Raw genomic sequence first — 15,938 nt, 5'->3', positions numbered from 1 at the left:
GGGAAATGGAATTACAGTTTTAATCGTATTATATCATATCATTCCCCTCATTTAAAAAAAAGAAAATCCTTATCCTATAATGTCCCATGGGGTCCGTTTGTAAGCCTTTCATTCTATTTCAGGACAAAAACGGAACAAAAAAACAGCACAAAAAATATATAAATAGCCTACATTACACATTTCAGTTTGACTGAATACATGTTCTTACCACCTGCACTTTCTTAATCCTTGAATTTAAAGATTCCTGCAGGTACCATGCAGCCTGAAATCCAAACATGGAAATGATACCATAATAGCTAATCTTTGGCTACAACAACATACAAAATGACCACATTTTCTAACTATATTTCAAAGTCAAAGTCGTACAATTAGTCACACACGTTATCGCAGTGAAATTTGTCCGCCAGGAACATATAAAACAGCTTTATTAAAAAGTTATATAGAGACGGTTATTTAGCGTTTTATTTAGTGTTAGGTAGTTAGTGAGTAATTACAGTTTAGCTTTAGTTTTTATAGTTTCAAAAATGTGTTTATAGTATAGATAGTATAGGTGTCGGGAGAAGAGAGGAGAGGAGAAGAGTGGCGTCGAAGCGTCGAGGCGTGTTGGCTCCCTCTGATCACACACACACACACACACACACACACACACACACACACACACACACACACACACACACACACACACACACACACACACACACACACACACACACACAGTCAGGAACAAATGCATTCAGTAAGCAGTAAGTATAGCCTATAGGTTATACTATAGGCTATACTATACTATAGGAACGTCTCCATTCCGTTTGTCTCGTTTTCTTGATTCTTGCAGGTCACAACAATATAACAATGGCCATGTTAAAGGGAGAAACCATGACTCTTGTCGATGTAGGGGAAGTCAAGACTGTACAGTGGAAACAAGGCTCTGTGTTTGGAATCGGTGGTGACAGGACCCAGGCCTACCATGAGTGCGCATACAAGTGAGTGGTAGTGACTGAGGAGGCCCAGCTTGGAGGTGGTGTTCTACAGTGGCGTGCACAGACATTTAGAGGGGCAGGTGCTCAAGTGAAAAAAAGGGCACCTTGTGCAGTGCATTTTGGGGCGGGAACCTATTTTGGCGCTTTAGCTATTGAAAAATAGCAGATCTACAAGCTCATAGCGCGCCACCGAGTGGCGCGCTACGAGCTTGTAGGTCTGCTATTTTTCTTTTATCGAAGAACCACTGACATAGAAACATAGCTTTAGATTGTGGGGGCCTAAATAATATAGTAGAAGCGTTTTTTTATCAAGATTTGATCAATGTCACCGCATGGTCCACACACTACAAATTAAGAAAGAAAAAAAAACTTTTTTTTTTCCTTTTTTTTTTAAGAGCAAAATTGCCAAAAGGGCAGGGGGTGCTCTAGCACCCCCTAGTGTCTATCTGTGCACGCCACTGGTGTTCTACCATGATGAGTGTACATAAAAATGAGTGGTGCGGTGCTGGATGGGTTATACAAGGGAATCCTAATATAAATGTGCAAAATCTTTGTATTTGCATACGGTTACGGTACATAAGGTATGTACAGTATATGCGTGTGAGTGTGCCAGGACCTCCAAAAACATCTGAATCGTGTGAACTGAGCGGTGCAACTATATACTTGTATTGTGGTACAGTATAGTTACTGTATAGTCTGTACTGAACGTGTTCTGTACTGTTTACAGTACCTCAGTACTCAGAGTACTGTTCTGTACTGTTTACTGTGCTATTGTAATAGTTATAGTGCACAGTGTGATGCTCAACACATTATCGTTAAAATAATGCCGTACTTCATCATACAAGAGTGTTGCACAAAGGTAATGAAATTAGCCCATCTACAAGTTCACAAATGGCTATTTTCACTATAGCCTGCCAACCTCTTTAAATCATTTTTAAAATAATAATAACAAACTGTCTTTGGAACAAAAACATAATTTCACCCACAGTTTTTTCACCTGTAAACCTGCAATGTGACAATAAAGTTGTCAAAAACTAACTACACGTTTAGTGACGTTACTATCTGTAATGCAAGATTACTCCAATGGTCAAACTCTTAATCAATGTCCTCAAAGTATTATACCTTTTCAAAATTACTCCATACATGTGTTTTATTGCTGAATTTCCTCAGTAGAATACATTGTACACATCAGGGGTGGGCAACTTTGAAGATGGAGAGGGCCACTATAGTTCCACACTCACTCCAGAGGGCCACTATAGTTCCACACTCACTCCAGAGGGTAACTATAGTTCCACACTCACTCCAGAGGGTAACTATAGTTCCACACTCACTCCAGAGGGCAACTATAGTTCAACACTCATTCCAGAGGGCCACTATAGTTCCACACTCACTCCAGAGGGCAACTATAGTTCCACACTCACTCCAGAGGGCCACTATAGTTACACACTCACTCCAGAGGGCCACTATAGTTCCACACTCACTCCAGAGGGCCACTATAGTTCCACACTCACTCCAGAGGGCAACTATAGTTCCACACTCACTCCAGAGGGCCACTATAGTTCCACACTCACTCCAGAGGGCCACAGTTCCACACTCACTCCAGAGGGCCACAGTTCCACACATTGCATATTACTGTTGTAGCAAAAATAGCCGATCTTCAAGGTCGCACTGCGACACCTTTTGACCTTGTAGATATTTTAGCTTTTTGCTATTTTTTAATTGGAATCCTGAAAAGTATTTTTTTAATTGAATTTCAAATGCCTTTCAAATGCCATGATATAGTTATGTTAACTTTATGAACTAAAGACAAATACATTGGTCATTAAAAAAGACAATAAGATTGTAATACTATACTCATTAAGCTACTAATTATACTGAAATAATTCATGTGGGCCATGTTTTCATGGCTGGAATTGTAACGGCTGAAATCAATAATACTATTATATCAGTATTCTGATATATACTAATCCTGATCCTGGGCTCTACACACCCTCCGCCAACCTGGGGGAGCAGCGGACTGACCTCATGCTTCCTTCTATACATGAGGAGTCCAAGCTGCTTCTTTTCACCTGACAGGGGGGAGTTTCCCTGGTTGGACGTAGCGCGTGGAAGGAACACGTTATTCCAACCAGTTCCTTTCCCCTCCATCAGGCGCCCCGGCTGGCCAGGGGGAGGCACAGTATTCTGATGTGGCCCTCAGGTTAATATCAGAATATCAGCATTCTGATATTAACCTGAGGGCCACATTATACATGTAGGTGAAAGTGGGGGCCCCATGTGGCCCATGGGCCGCCAGTTGCCCATGTATGATATACATAATAACATCCTCCTTTCTTTTTACTACAGAATGCAAGGAGGCTTTCAATTGCCAATTTACATCCAGGTCGGCTTTAAAACGCCGCCAAAAAGCCTCAAGGTTGATGGCACTTTTCAGTTCGGAATGAACAAAGGAGTCATCTACCTGGTTCTCCACAACAAGTCCCAGACGCCCTACCAGGTAACCCAGATATTCTACGACCACATATCTTGGAATTGTCTTTTTTTAGCAATTAATTAAAAAAGCTTGGAGAAAACGCATCCGAGAGTTCTGAAAGGCTTTCAGTAGAAGTCAACTTTGTCATATTTCCACTCACTACAGGCAGGCTCAGCACTGACAAACAGTAACCTTACTGTACATTCTGTGACTATAATATAGGCCTACTGTATTGTTTTTAAATCTATTCGTCCACTTCTGTAACTGACACTACATTTAGCTTTGAGCAACAGTTTATATCAGTTTAACAAAGAGAACGATGCCAGCACTCACATTCTGTTCAACAAATTGTATTTATTCTCAGCATCGTTTCATGATGAACCCCACGCAGCAGTGGGTGAGTTATGCAAATACATTTTTGAAGACGTACAGCAGCCAATCCGTAGACCTTTCCTGGATTGCTGGAGATTACCTTCGCAACTTCGAGTGAAATCTGGTTGGAAACAACTTCATGCAGGAGAGAGACCAATCAAAATCAAAGCTGATGCTGTTTTTCTTTCTTGGGCTGTGTAAACCAATTCGAACTGCCTTTGAAATGTGCTAAATTGTCTTGTCTGAATCAACCAGATGAATAAACACAAATACAAGACCATGTTGTACTTTATTTGTGTCACGCCTCGCTCCTCTGCCTTTGTATTTGAGCATTGACTTAGGTCCAAACCACTATTATGTGCATTGACCATAATGGTTATGTGGTTGTTTTATGTTCAGTATTTTGCCATGTCTTGTTCTGTTTGGTTTTCTGTTACCCTGTTGGTTTTGTGTTTCTTATTTTGTAGTATGGTCCCTAGTGTTTCCTGTCTGCCTAGTTGCTGTTCCCTACCTTGTCTCACCTACCTTGTGATGTGTCAGTGTTTTCACCTGTGTCCTCTTAGTCCTGGGGCCCGTTCCACGAAACTTGGATTAGAGATTAAGCCGGGCTTTAACACATATCCTGGCTTAATATATCCTGGATCAGTGATTAACCGGTTTCATGAAAGCTGGTTGATCTTGCCAGATTAACTTAACCAGTTAACCTGGATATGTTGAGGCTTGATTTGGTTTCATGAAAGTGATGCTACATTAGTTACCATGGAAACTAATGCTTTGGTCGTAGCCTGCTCCGGACCAGGCTAACAGCCAGGTTTAACCTAATCCTGATGTCTTTACTGTTCATTAAGCAGTCAAACTGATCACAAACCAATGATGTTTTCCAGATTTATTCAATTATTATGGGTTTATGTTGCCTTATTTGTATCGGTCTGCATTAAAGGACTAATTTAAGCACTATATAAAATCAAATAACCAAAATATATAGGCTGCACAACATCATGACAGCTTGTGAGCTTGTAGATCAGCTGCTTTTGGTGAATGTTCCCCATGAATAGGTTTGCTGTCGTGCAAGTGCACGGTTAAGAATAATTATTATATTATATTATTTATTTTTTGTAAAAGTGAAAACCACTAAATATTACCATTACTCATTGTTTTACAACATATTACCATTGTAACATTTCACCCACTACTAGTCCTACATACTTACACCTAGAAACCCCATTCAAACCTATTTAGGTTCACCCTACGGTGGACATGTGTGCCTGAAAAGGAATCTTTTTAGTTTTAGAAATATAGTGCTTTCAAATTTGAGACATTTATAGGCAGATAGTGGCACTTCAAAAAATCACTTTCACCTAGAAACTCCATTCACACTTTGTAAAATTCAGCTTACTGTGGAGACAGATGCTGGAACTTTTTACTTTGAAATGTTTTGTAGTTTCTGAGTTATTTAACTTAAACGCCCAATGCATTCTCAATGGCAATAGCACAAACTTTGGCATGCTACATGAACCCATGACCCTCACCAGTCTGGCCCCTGTCTGGACAACAACCCCCTTCCCCAAAGGTAGCTCCCTCAGAGGAGGGAGTTATGGCCAAATATCACAATGCGATAATATCAATGCTTACATTATTAAGAATTCTGTTTTAAGTTAATAGTAGTGGTAAAATGTAAACTATATTTTTGGGGTAGTTAATCATTCAGTCTATCCACTATTGAGAGTATGTTCTCTCTTTAATTACAGCAGCAGTATTTATTTTAGAAGCTTAAGTCCTTGTATCAGTAAGTCTTGAATAGATTAGTAAAGATAATGAGATACAATGAGGGGGCTGTAATGCAATTATTAAGGATGCAAACTGCCTTAATACCCCATGAAGAAGAAGGATCAGTAAATCTGTGTTCCACATAATGGGTCTAGAGACAAAAAGCCAGACTGTCTATTAAGCCAGGCTTGCTGATCCCGGCTCGCCAAATCCACCAATTCTGAGCCTCGCTTGGCTTTAGTGGAACGGAATAAACCAGGCTGTAAAGATCAGGATTTAAAAAGCCTGGCTTTGGCCTAAATCCTGGATTAGTTAATCCAAGTTTCGTGAAACAGGCCCCCTGTACTCCTGTTAGCCTATCCTGTGTTTGATTGTATTTTGAGTTCACCTGTGTCTAGTTAGTCTTTGTCTATTTATATACCCCAGTTTGTTCAGTCCCTTGTCAGATCGTCATTTCATGTCAGCGTGTTTACTGTGGCCTTGTTTTGCCTGCCCCATTTTATGGGAAGTTTAATAAACATCCTGAACTGTGAATCTTGCCTTTTGGTCGTAGGCCTACTGCTTTTGGGTCCTCTGATCGCACCCTGACAATTTGTAAATATGCAAAAGTGTGGAAATTGTAACAGTGTATTGATCATGCTGTTCTTTCTGAATTATTACCCTCCCTGAAAGGTTTGGGTAAAGATCCAAATAACTGTCCTTTATTCCATTCACGCATACATTCAGCGATTCAGGAGTCAGTCAAAGACTGTCTGTCTGACCCTGTCGATATAGCAAGGACATCATTGGAGCCTTCACCACAGTCCTCAATGTAGAACCTCTCTGGGGTGGTGTGCCTATACGAAAAGAACGGAAGAAACGAAAACACCACAAGGGGTTGGGTCTTCAACATGGGGTCGGGGACCCACTTGAACTTGAATCTGAGAAACATTAGCCGAAAATAGCAGATCTACAAGTTCCCAACGCCTTGCATAACAGTATTTTAAGAGATTAGGTGACTGTAGAGGTGAAAAGGAGCAGACCAAATCACAGAGCCACTCTCTACTAATCAGGAGGCTTTGTTTATGTATTTTACCTGTTCTATCCGTGTTAGTGTACGACTGTACATGCGTGCAGGCAACATTCCACAGTCTTATTTACTTTGCTCTTCTTTTTACCTCTATTCTTCTTTCCCTTTCCTGAAAAACTACAAATGGTGGAGCGAGCTGTACACTTTCACCCACTTCTTTTACAGCGTCACCTGTAAAGATGTGACAATTTTAAAGCCGTTTCTGAACCAAGGTTTTACTACAACTACTGCTGGAACAGCAAGTTCCTATTTATGGTGGCAAAATTATCAACCATACGGTACACTGCACAGTGCACACAATGAAGGCACGTTGTGGCGCGTTACAGGGTGGCCTTCAGTTAAAGCAGCTCTGTCCATTCATTATTGCTTTGTTTTTTGTAAACAGTGGCTAACTTGCTAGTGTAGCAGTATGGGCTTTGGGTTACCTGCTGTGCAGCCCATCCTCCGCCCACATCATTAGCGGGTTGATTAGTAATAGTATTTAGGCTGCACAGCTCTCACCAGCAGCAGCTGTCTGTCTCTAGTAGTCCAGAGGGCTGCAGCATGGCCACGTTTGTTACCGGCGTGTGCTATAAAGGTTTCTGTGGTTTTAATGTTCACCAGCACAGCCGTGCACAACAATGTTTGGCGTGTTGGTGGTGGTTGTTGCTGCAGCGCAGCTTAAATGTTACTTCCTCCTTCTGGAGTGGTGTATTCCAGTGATACACACAAGTGTGTTTCTACGGCTGTTGCCCGTCACCGTGGCATTATGAAAGTGTGCTACTCTGCCTCACAGACGTGGGCCAGTGAATGACAACACTGCTGTTTTGCTATAGCTTATGCTTCACCAACCAATACAAGAAAGTATTCTGAATGTCAGTCTACACTCCTTCCCATCCACCGCCTGGGCTCCCATGAGATGGACTGGAGCCATGCTATCTGAGAGAGAGACTCTTATGTATCATGTTAATATTATGTGTTTCACCCTTTGTAGCCTCGGTCCACAAATGCAGGCTTATAGCCCATCATTGTTTTGTTATTTGGGTTTGTTCTGTCTGTTATTTGTGTCCATAACAGACTGCAATCTAGTTCTAGTAGGCTAAATGATGTACCTTGAAGGTATTTCACTGAGTCCCTAACTGCTGTTCTGTGTTCCCCTCTGCAGGACGGGTGCAGGGAACCCCGTTTGGGACCAGGTGGCGGCCCATGGCAGTGGTAACCCCCTTTCTGTTGTGTTTGATTTCAATGATTTGGTTTGGTTTGGTTTGTAGGGGTGCCACTGCCCTGGGTCGCTCAGCCTGGCCCTCCCCTCTTCCCCTTAGCACTGGTTCCTATAGGCCCAGTATAGTGTTGGCTAACTCACTGTTTTAATACTTTTATCCTGAATGCATTAGCCTACCCTTTTTAATGACTATGATGATACAGATGAAACTGTTAATTATAATAAAAACCCTTTTGTACTTTGGTTATACCCGTTTCTGCCTTTATTCATTTAAGTGTACAACGAACCTGGTGGAGAATAATTCAGGTGGTTTATCTTAATTGGAGTATTTACTAAAACTATTTATACCGCCATGCCACACTAGCATTGCCTATAGCTGTGGTACGGTGGATCTCTGTCAGTCTGTACCCGCCGGGGCAACTATATAGTTGGCTGAAATGACAACACGTTTACAGGAACGGAACCGTGGCATTCGCCTCGAACAGCCTGCCACCTGTACAGCGTCGCAAACACAAAACCTCCCTTAAACGTGAAAGTTTACGTTTGCTCTGCTGGGACTTACAGGTTGAATCTCTCGTAGGTGGTCGCCATCTTTCCTCCTCCTGACTTGGTATAAATCTTTTTGAAACAAATAACAGCATTTGCAGTCACTAAATAAATGCATAATAGCCTATGAAGTACAAAATATGAATAGAATTGCAGATTTATATTGGACGCAAACTAACCTGTTTGCTGCAAAAGTCAGCTTTGTCCAACGAAGTGGGAACGAACTGAGAAGGAAGTTCTGAAGCGGTCAAGATAGTCGTGTTGTGTGATTTTAGGTATAGGCTAAAGGCATTCCTGTATGAGAAGCTTTATAGCATAACATTGTCTCCTGCTGGCTGAGAGTTCACACCCCCTTGAAATGTTGTTTGTTGAGAACATAGACTGTAAAAAATATGGACAAAGCGTTCGCCGGGTCTAACATGGACGTAAAATTAAGCCTGTTATTCCTGCACTGTAAATCGCCATCTTTCTAGATCCGTTTGGTACCAGCTGGCCATTGGCTGGCTCCGTTTTGGACCAGCTGGCCATTGGCTGCCCAGACAACGAGGCGGGACTTCCCCCCTTCTTCTCCGTTGGTTTTTATTTTGACTCGAGTGGGAGGGGAATCCCGATCATAGACTGTAACGGTAGCCACGCCCCTCAGAACATACGCAATGTTTTTTTTTTCTTTATGGTCATTTTTTTAATTAATGGGACCATAATTCTCCAAAAAGAATATTATGACATTAGAAATGAGACTTTAAACTAGTGACTGGAAGAAGAAAGTATTCATGACCATGTTTATTAAGGTAATACAGTCTAGGTGAAGTTGGGCCAAAATACATGGGCCTCTATGGAGCTATGGGGCTTTTTGGGTCCAGTCCAGCGCCACAACAGGCCATTATATGAACTACCTATTTCAAATGAGGCTTCACAAAATATCTGGCTGACTGCCCCCCTGGTTGAGAAGCAGTGGTGGACTTAAGTACATTTACTTTTACTTAAAGGGTTAGTTCAGATTTGTGGACTTAAAGCTGTAGGAAACCTGTTACTTTTCAGGATTCAAATTTTACGGTAGTAGCAAAAGTAGCAGATCTATAGGCTCAAAACGTGTCGCTTTGCCACGTTTGGAATAAAAGAAAATCTAAAATATTAAAAAGAAAATCTAATTTAAAAACACAAAATGTTAAATTATAAGAGGTTAATGCCCGAAACAAACTGTTTTTGGGGGTATATCTAGGAACTGTTGAAAGTAGAAGGACCTAATTAGTCCTAAAAGTCTGATAGGAATGGTCTGAATTGAAACAAAAGTAGTTATTGAGATGTTTTGATGTTTAATGTGACACTGTGCATGTTGTTTGTGGTTTTTCAATGAAGTTGTGTTTTTTTATGTTTTACTGTAAAGCACTTTGGTACAACGTTGTTTTTAAATGTGCTATATAAATAAAGGTGGTATGGTATGGTATTAATACAGTTCAGAGAACCACCAGCAGAGGGAGACATTTTGACAAAGTGGTTGTTGCGGTCCCCAACAAAAATGAGTTCATATACTATCAAAATCAGTTTAACCAATTTAGCACTATTAAATGTGCCTATTTTCAAAATATGTTTTTTTTTATAAATACATACAGGGACTCTTATAGGGGGCCCTGGCACAAAAGCTTTTCCGATGGGGGTCCTCGCCGTGGCCAAATATATAGCCTATATAGTACATTAATTTGGGGGTTCTCAACGTGGAAGTGTGACCATAAATACCTGTATGGGTGCAGAAACGTGTAGTCAGTGGAGGAGGACTCTGGGATGGAATCTTGCTGAGAGAGCAGCTTTAGCACATAATGATGGAACTCCTCCGTGTGCGATTAAACCGCAAACACTTGGAGGAATTCGTCATACAAAACATCTGGGGGTCGCCTGGGGGTCCTTGATCAGATTCCAGGGAGGCAGATCAAGGCGGAGAACCTTTGTGTTTCGCGTTCAGGAGAACATGCTTGTATTGGATCTCCGGCATGATGAGCTTGAGAGCTCCTGGACCTGGCCGGGATGACCCGTGGCTGGTGTCCGCAGGTATAGGTACTCGTATAGCCCATGATGTCGACGCCGTCGCTGCATGGGCTGGTACTGCCGCAGCTCTTTGTTCTTGATCTGCTTTGCCGAGCGGAGCTGCAGCATCCCGTCTCCAAAGCAGTCTCTGCATCAGGCTCTCCTGGGCCTGTCGCGTCGCATGAGGCTCACCTCCTCCTCCACGCAGGCGGGACCGAGAGGGCCGCCAGCTTCCGCCAAAGGACCGAGGGCCGCCAGCTTCCGCCAAAGGACCGAGGGCCGCCAGCTTCCGCCAAAGGACCGAGGGCCGCCAGCTTCCGCCAAAGGACCGAGGGCCGCCAGCTTCCGCCAAAGCGAGGACGTTGAAGTTGTCGTAGAGCTTTGAGTCCAAGTGGTTCCAGGCGTGCATCTTAGCTGCGAGGCCCGGTGCGAGGCTCTGCTTGGAGCCGGCGGAAACCATGCAAGGCGCCGACCAGCACATCAGGAGCAATTATCCCATTCTGACCTGAGATCAGATTCATACGAGGTTTCCGCCGGACACACACTGGTCTGATGAACCCATTCTGACCTGAGATCAGATTCTAAAAATGTCAGTCGCTCTTCGATTTTTACAAAAATAGCAGACCTACAAGCTCGTATCGCGCCACTCGGTGGCGCGATATGAGCTTGTAGATCTGCTATTTTTCAATAGCTAAAGCATAACATGATGCTGACACCAAAATGGGTGCCCGTTCAGAATGGGTTATAGGCTTTCAGTGTCTTGCTCAAGGACACTTTGACACCAACTCTGGGGGAGCCCGGGATCGAACTGGTAACCTACTGTTGTCTCAGTAAGACAGCCCTCCCCCTCTCCACAAGGTGGGGTGAGTGCAGCAAAGCATTATGGTCATTGTATGTAGTAATCCTGCAGTAAAACCAGTGTCCATACCAGACACAAATACTAACATATCTAGTAAAAACACATATTTATTACCCACATAAAAACACTTGTCTCCCAAACATCACTTTATTCAGATCTGGTTGCAAAAGGGGTGAAGTGGCACTTGCGTAGGAATCCGGGTTCAAGTAGTATCTCCATTAGGCCTGATATCGATTTTTTTTTTTTAATGTCTTCAAAATCCTGACTTTTCTTTCAGCAAAAGGCCGATGCACACCTCAGAAGTCTAGTGAAAGGTGCGTAGGGCAATAGAGCATAATATTAATAAGTGTATCTTTGAAAAACAAAGACAGGGTCCCGCACACTGTCAGACACTTGCCAAAATGTTGCTCTTTGCAAAAGTATAACATAATGCTTTAAAACACCAAAAGGGGGTTCCCGCCCAGAATGGGTTAACTCAAGTACAATTACACTGAACAACTTTCACTTAGCCTACAGTAGTCGAGTCATATTTGTATCCATGCTTTGACTCAAGTGCTGGAGTTACAGTAGCCTGGATGTAGCCTACTTGAGTCAGCTTGATTAGCATATTCAGTTTTCTCCAACTGGCCCCAGAATACCCCTCTCTCTCTCTCTCTCTCTCTCTCTCTCTCTCTCTCTCTCTCTCTCTCTCTCTCTCTTTCTCTCTCTCTCTCTCTCTCTCTCTCTCTCTCTCTCTCTCTCTCTCCCTCCATTCATTCATATTTCTCCCTCTGTTTTTCTACCCTCCCTCTGTTGTGTCACCCCCTCTCTGTTCAGTCACCACTGCTGGACACATTCCCACTCATTTGTCCCTTTTTGAATTCCCATCTCTCTCTCCCTTTGTTATCCCCTCTCTCTCCCTCTCTCTCCCTCTCTCTCTCTCTCTCTCTCTCTCTCTCTCTCTCTCTCTCTCTCTCTCTGTCTCTCTCTCTCTCTCTCTCTGTCATACTTTGTGACTATCTCTCTCACTCTCATCTAGTTTCTCCATTATTCTCTCTCTCTCTCTCTCTCTCTCTCTCTCTCTCTCTCTCTCTCTCTCTCTCTCTCCTCATCTCTCCTGTATTCCCATACATCCCAGTGAATGTATGGACGAGCGAGCAGGACTAACATGGAATCTGTGCGCCTCTCTCCCCTGGTACTCTGTTGCCTTTGGATATTTAACGCTAATGCAGGTAACAAGAAAGCAACAAGTTATTATTATTATTGTTAGTAATGGTATTAGGAGTAGTGATTGTAAAACAACTAGTATTAACAGTGTGTCAGTGGGTTAGTAATGTTATTAGGAGTAGGAATTGTAAAACAACTAGTATTAACAGTGTGTCAGTGGGTTAGTAATGTTATTAGGAGTAGTAATTGTAAAACAACTAGTATTAACAGTGTGTCAGTGGGTTAGTAATGTTATTAGGAGTAGTAATTGTAAAACAACTAGTATTAACAGTGTGTCAGTGGGTTAGTAATGTTATCAGGAGTAGTAATTGTAAAACAACTAGTATTAACAGTGTGTCAGTGGGTTAGTAATGTTATTAGGAGTAGTGATTGTAAAACAACTAGTATTAACAGTGTGTCAGTGGGTTAGTAATGTTATTAGGAGTAGTGATTGTAAAACAACTAGTATTAACAGTGTGTCAGTGGGTTAGTAATGTTATTAGGAGTAGTGATTGTAAAACAACTAGTATTAACAGTGTGTCAGTGGGTTAGTAATGTTATTAGGAGTAGGAATTGTAAAACAACTAGTATTAACAGTGTGTCAGTGGGTTAGTAATGTTATTAGGAGTAGTAATTGTAAAACAACTAGTATTAACAGTGTGTCAGTGGGTTAGTAATGTTATCAGGAGTAGTAATTGTAAAACAACTAGTATTAACAGTGTGTCAGTGGGTTAGTAATGTTATTAGGAGTAGTGATTGTAAAACAACTAGTATTAACAGTGTGTCAGTGGGTTAGTAATGTTATTAGGAGTAGTGATTGTAAAACAACTAGTATTAACAGTGTGTCAGTGGGTTAGTAATGTTATTAGGAGTAGTGATTGTAAAACAACTAGTATTAACAGTGTGTCAGTGGGTTAGTAATGTTATTAGGAGTAGTGATTGTAAAACAACTAGTATTAACAGTGTGTCAGTGGGTTAGTAATGTTATTAGGAGTAGTAATTGTAAAACAACTAGTATTAACAGTGTGTCAGTGGGTTAGTAATGTTATTAGGAGTAGTAATTGTAAAACAACTAGTATTAACAGTGTGTCAGTGGGTTAGTAATGTTATTAGGAGTAGTAATTGTAAAACAACTAGTATTAACAGTGTGTCAGTGGGTTTCAACCTGAACCCTAAAGCTTAATAACTTAAACCCATATGGTTGACGGGAGTCCCTCAGGGCTCTAAATTAGTGTGTTTTCTGTTTTCTGTAATTGTGGTGAAAGCTTTCGCTGAAAATACAGCAGATCCACAAGCTCTTTATGATGAATTGAACATGGTGGACCCTCTTGTAAGCAAGTGTAGTGTTTTATTGGGTCGTCCACTCACAGTTGGTTTTTTGTATTGAGATGTGCTTAAAATGTACCGTAATTCTGCAAACTGTTAATACATACTTCAATCATTCAATCAAACTCTGAGACACGTTGTGAGCTTGTCGATCTGCTGTTTTCTGTGACATCTTACTCTAAACATCTTACTCTAAACGTTTGACAGAGACATATTATGAACTTTAAAAACACAACATGTCTGTAGGCCTAAAAGTATATGAATAGATAAAGTGATATAATGGCTTATAACAAACAGTACAGTATAACAGTGTTAGAGGCTATGTAACAAAATAATGTGGCTCGATTTGTACAGCATCCCTCAGACATGACATTGGGACAATGGTTGAAATACACAACTCTGCATTACAACCTTTAACTAACCACTTAAGTCCAGTGCAATTCCGATATGTTGTGCTACTTTAGCATTGTTTGTCCGTTTTTTACCATTTCTGCTCAGAGCAGGGTCTTCAAGTTGAAAGCGGTTACATAATTACTTAGTTAGCCTAGTAATCCCAGATCAATCATGCATCTTTTAACATTTATACTAAAAGGTTTGTGTTAGACTAAAACTGAAAACATAAGTATAGTATAGTATAGTATAGTATAGTATAGTATAGCATAGTTTATATATATATATATAGTTTCATTATATAGATACTCCACTGTTACGTTCTTAGCTTACGCATGTTTCATGATAACTACTTTTTATGTATACGATGTATTGCCATGCTTTTTGTTCTTGCTTAATGTAAATCACTCTGGATTAAGCGTCTGCTAAATGCCTAAATTGTAAATTGTAAAGCAATACATTCATAATAGACAAAAAGCAAAAGGTTACCCTATAACAACGGAATAACAAAGGAATTGTGTACTTACTTGCACCTTGCTGTGTTCTCATTGACCTCCTGCACATTGTGTGTTCATCTTGGTGGTGGTGGTGGCGTGTTGACGCCTGAGAAGGTCTGGAGACATGATAGGTATTTAGGCGTGGGGAAAATAAACACTGACATGAAATTAGTTACATAACCTCACCTGTCCTGAACACACCTGTGGTGATCTGTGGTGATCGAACGCAACTCTAATTACTCTGTTTTGTTGCTCCGTGTGTGTACATGTGTGTGTGTGTGTTGTGTGTGTGTGTGTGTGTGTGTGTGTGTGTGTGTGTGTGTGTGTGTGTGTGTGTGTGTGTGCGCGCGTGTGTGTGTGTCAATATACTATGTGTACTCCCAGGATCACAGAGATTGTATTTGTATTATTATAATTGTAAGAAAAAGTCCTTCTGCACACCTACAGTGGACAGGTGCGTCGTATAACTGGAACTGAGAAGTAGAGAAAAATAATCCCGCACACTTGAGTTTTGATTTTTATTGAGCAACGTTTTGGTCGTCAGACCTTCATCAGGCATGCAGCCCGATGAAGGTCTGACGACCGAAACGTTGCTCAATTATTTTTGAGCAATTATTATTTATTATAATAATTGACAATAGGAATTTAAGCAGACCTTCTTTATCCACAGCGAGATCACATAGTGATCGACGTGAGGTAAACACATACATCAATGCAGAGAGACAGTGTTGTTAGTGCCTCGATCATAGCCCCGGGTAAACAATTTACAATTTTACAATTAAGGCATTTGTAAATCAAGAACCTCAACCTATCAGTCTAAAAGGTCAAGGCTAGGTAAAGTGCTACTACGGGTTAACCCATTCTGACCTGAGATCAGATTCATACGAGTTTTCCACTGGACACACACTGGTCTGATTGACCCATTCTGACCTGAGATCAGATTCTAAAAATGTCAGTCGTTCTTCGATTTTTCAAAAAATAGCAGACCTACAAGCTCGTATCGCGCCACTCGGTGGCGCGATATGAGCTTGTAGATCTGCTATTTTTAAATAGCTAAAGCATAACATGATGCTGACACCAAAATGGGTGCCCGGTCAGAATAGGTTAAGGTGGAGTCTGAAGAGGTGAGTGAGGGATAATGTGGAACGTTGTTCTGGATGATAGTGAATTAAAGTTGCTATAAGTGATATTACACACATCAGGCTGCAAACATTTACAAACACATGCCTCAGGAGAATCCTCCACATCTGGTGGAGG

At 41.4% G+C, this 15,938-nt stretch overlaps 1 protein-coding gene and 1 long non-coding RNA gene across 2 annotated transcripts in view; both read left to right on the top strand.

Moving 5' to 3' along the window:
* The window catches only part of s100w (S100 calcium binding protein W), a 270,184-nt gene that overhangs the window by 147,910 nt on the left and 106,336 nt on the right, over positions 1-15,938 (top strand). The gene's annotated exons all lie outside the window — the stretch shown is intronic.
* On the top strand, positions 827-3,972 carry LOC310856218. The gene is made up of 3 exons (XR_014569059.1): positions 827-980; positions 3,324-3,474; positions 3,815-3,972. It is a non-coding gene; the product is annotated as an uncharacterized lncRNA (long non-coding RNA).

Source organism: Protomyctophum parallelum (assembly GCF_964188405.1).
Source record: "Protomyctophum parallelum genome assembly, chromosome: 3".
NCBI lineage: Eukaryota > Metazoa > Chordata > Actinopteri > Myctophiformes > Myctophidae > Protomyctophum > Protomyctophum parallelum.
The sequence above is the reverse complement of the archived record's forward strand: the minus strand, read 5'-3'. Positions and strand labels throughout refer to the sequence as shown.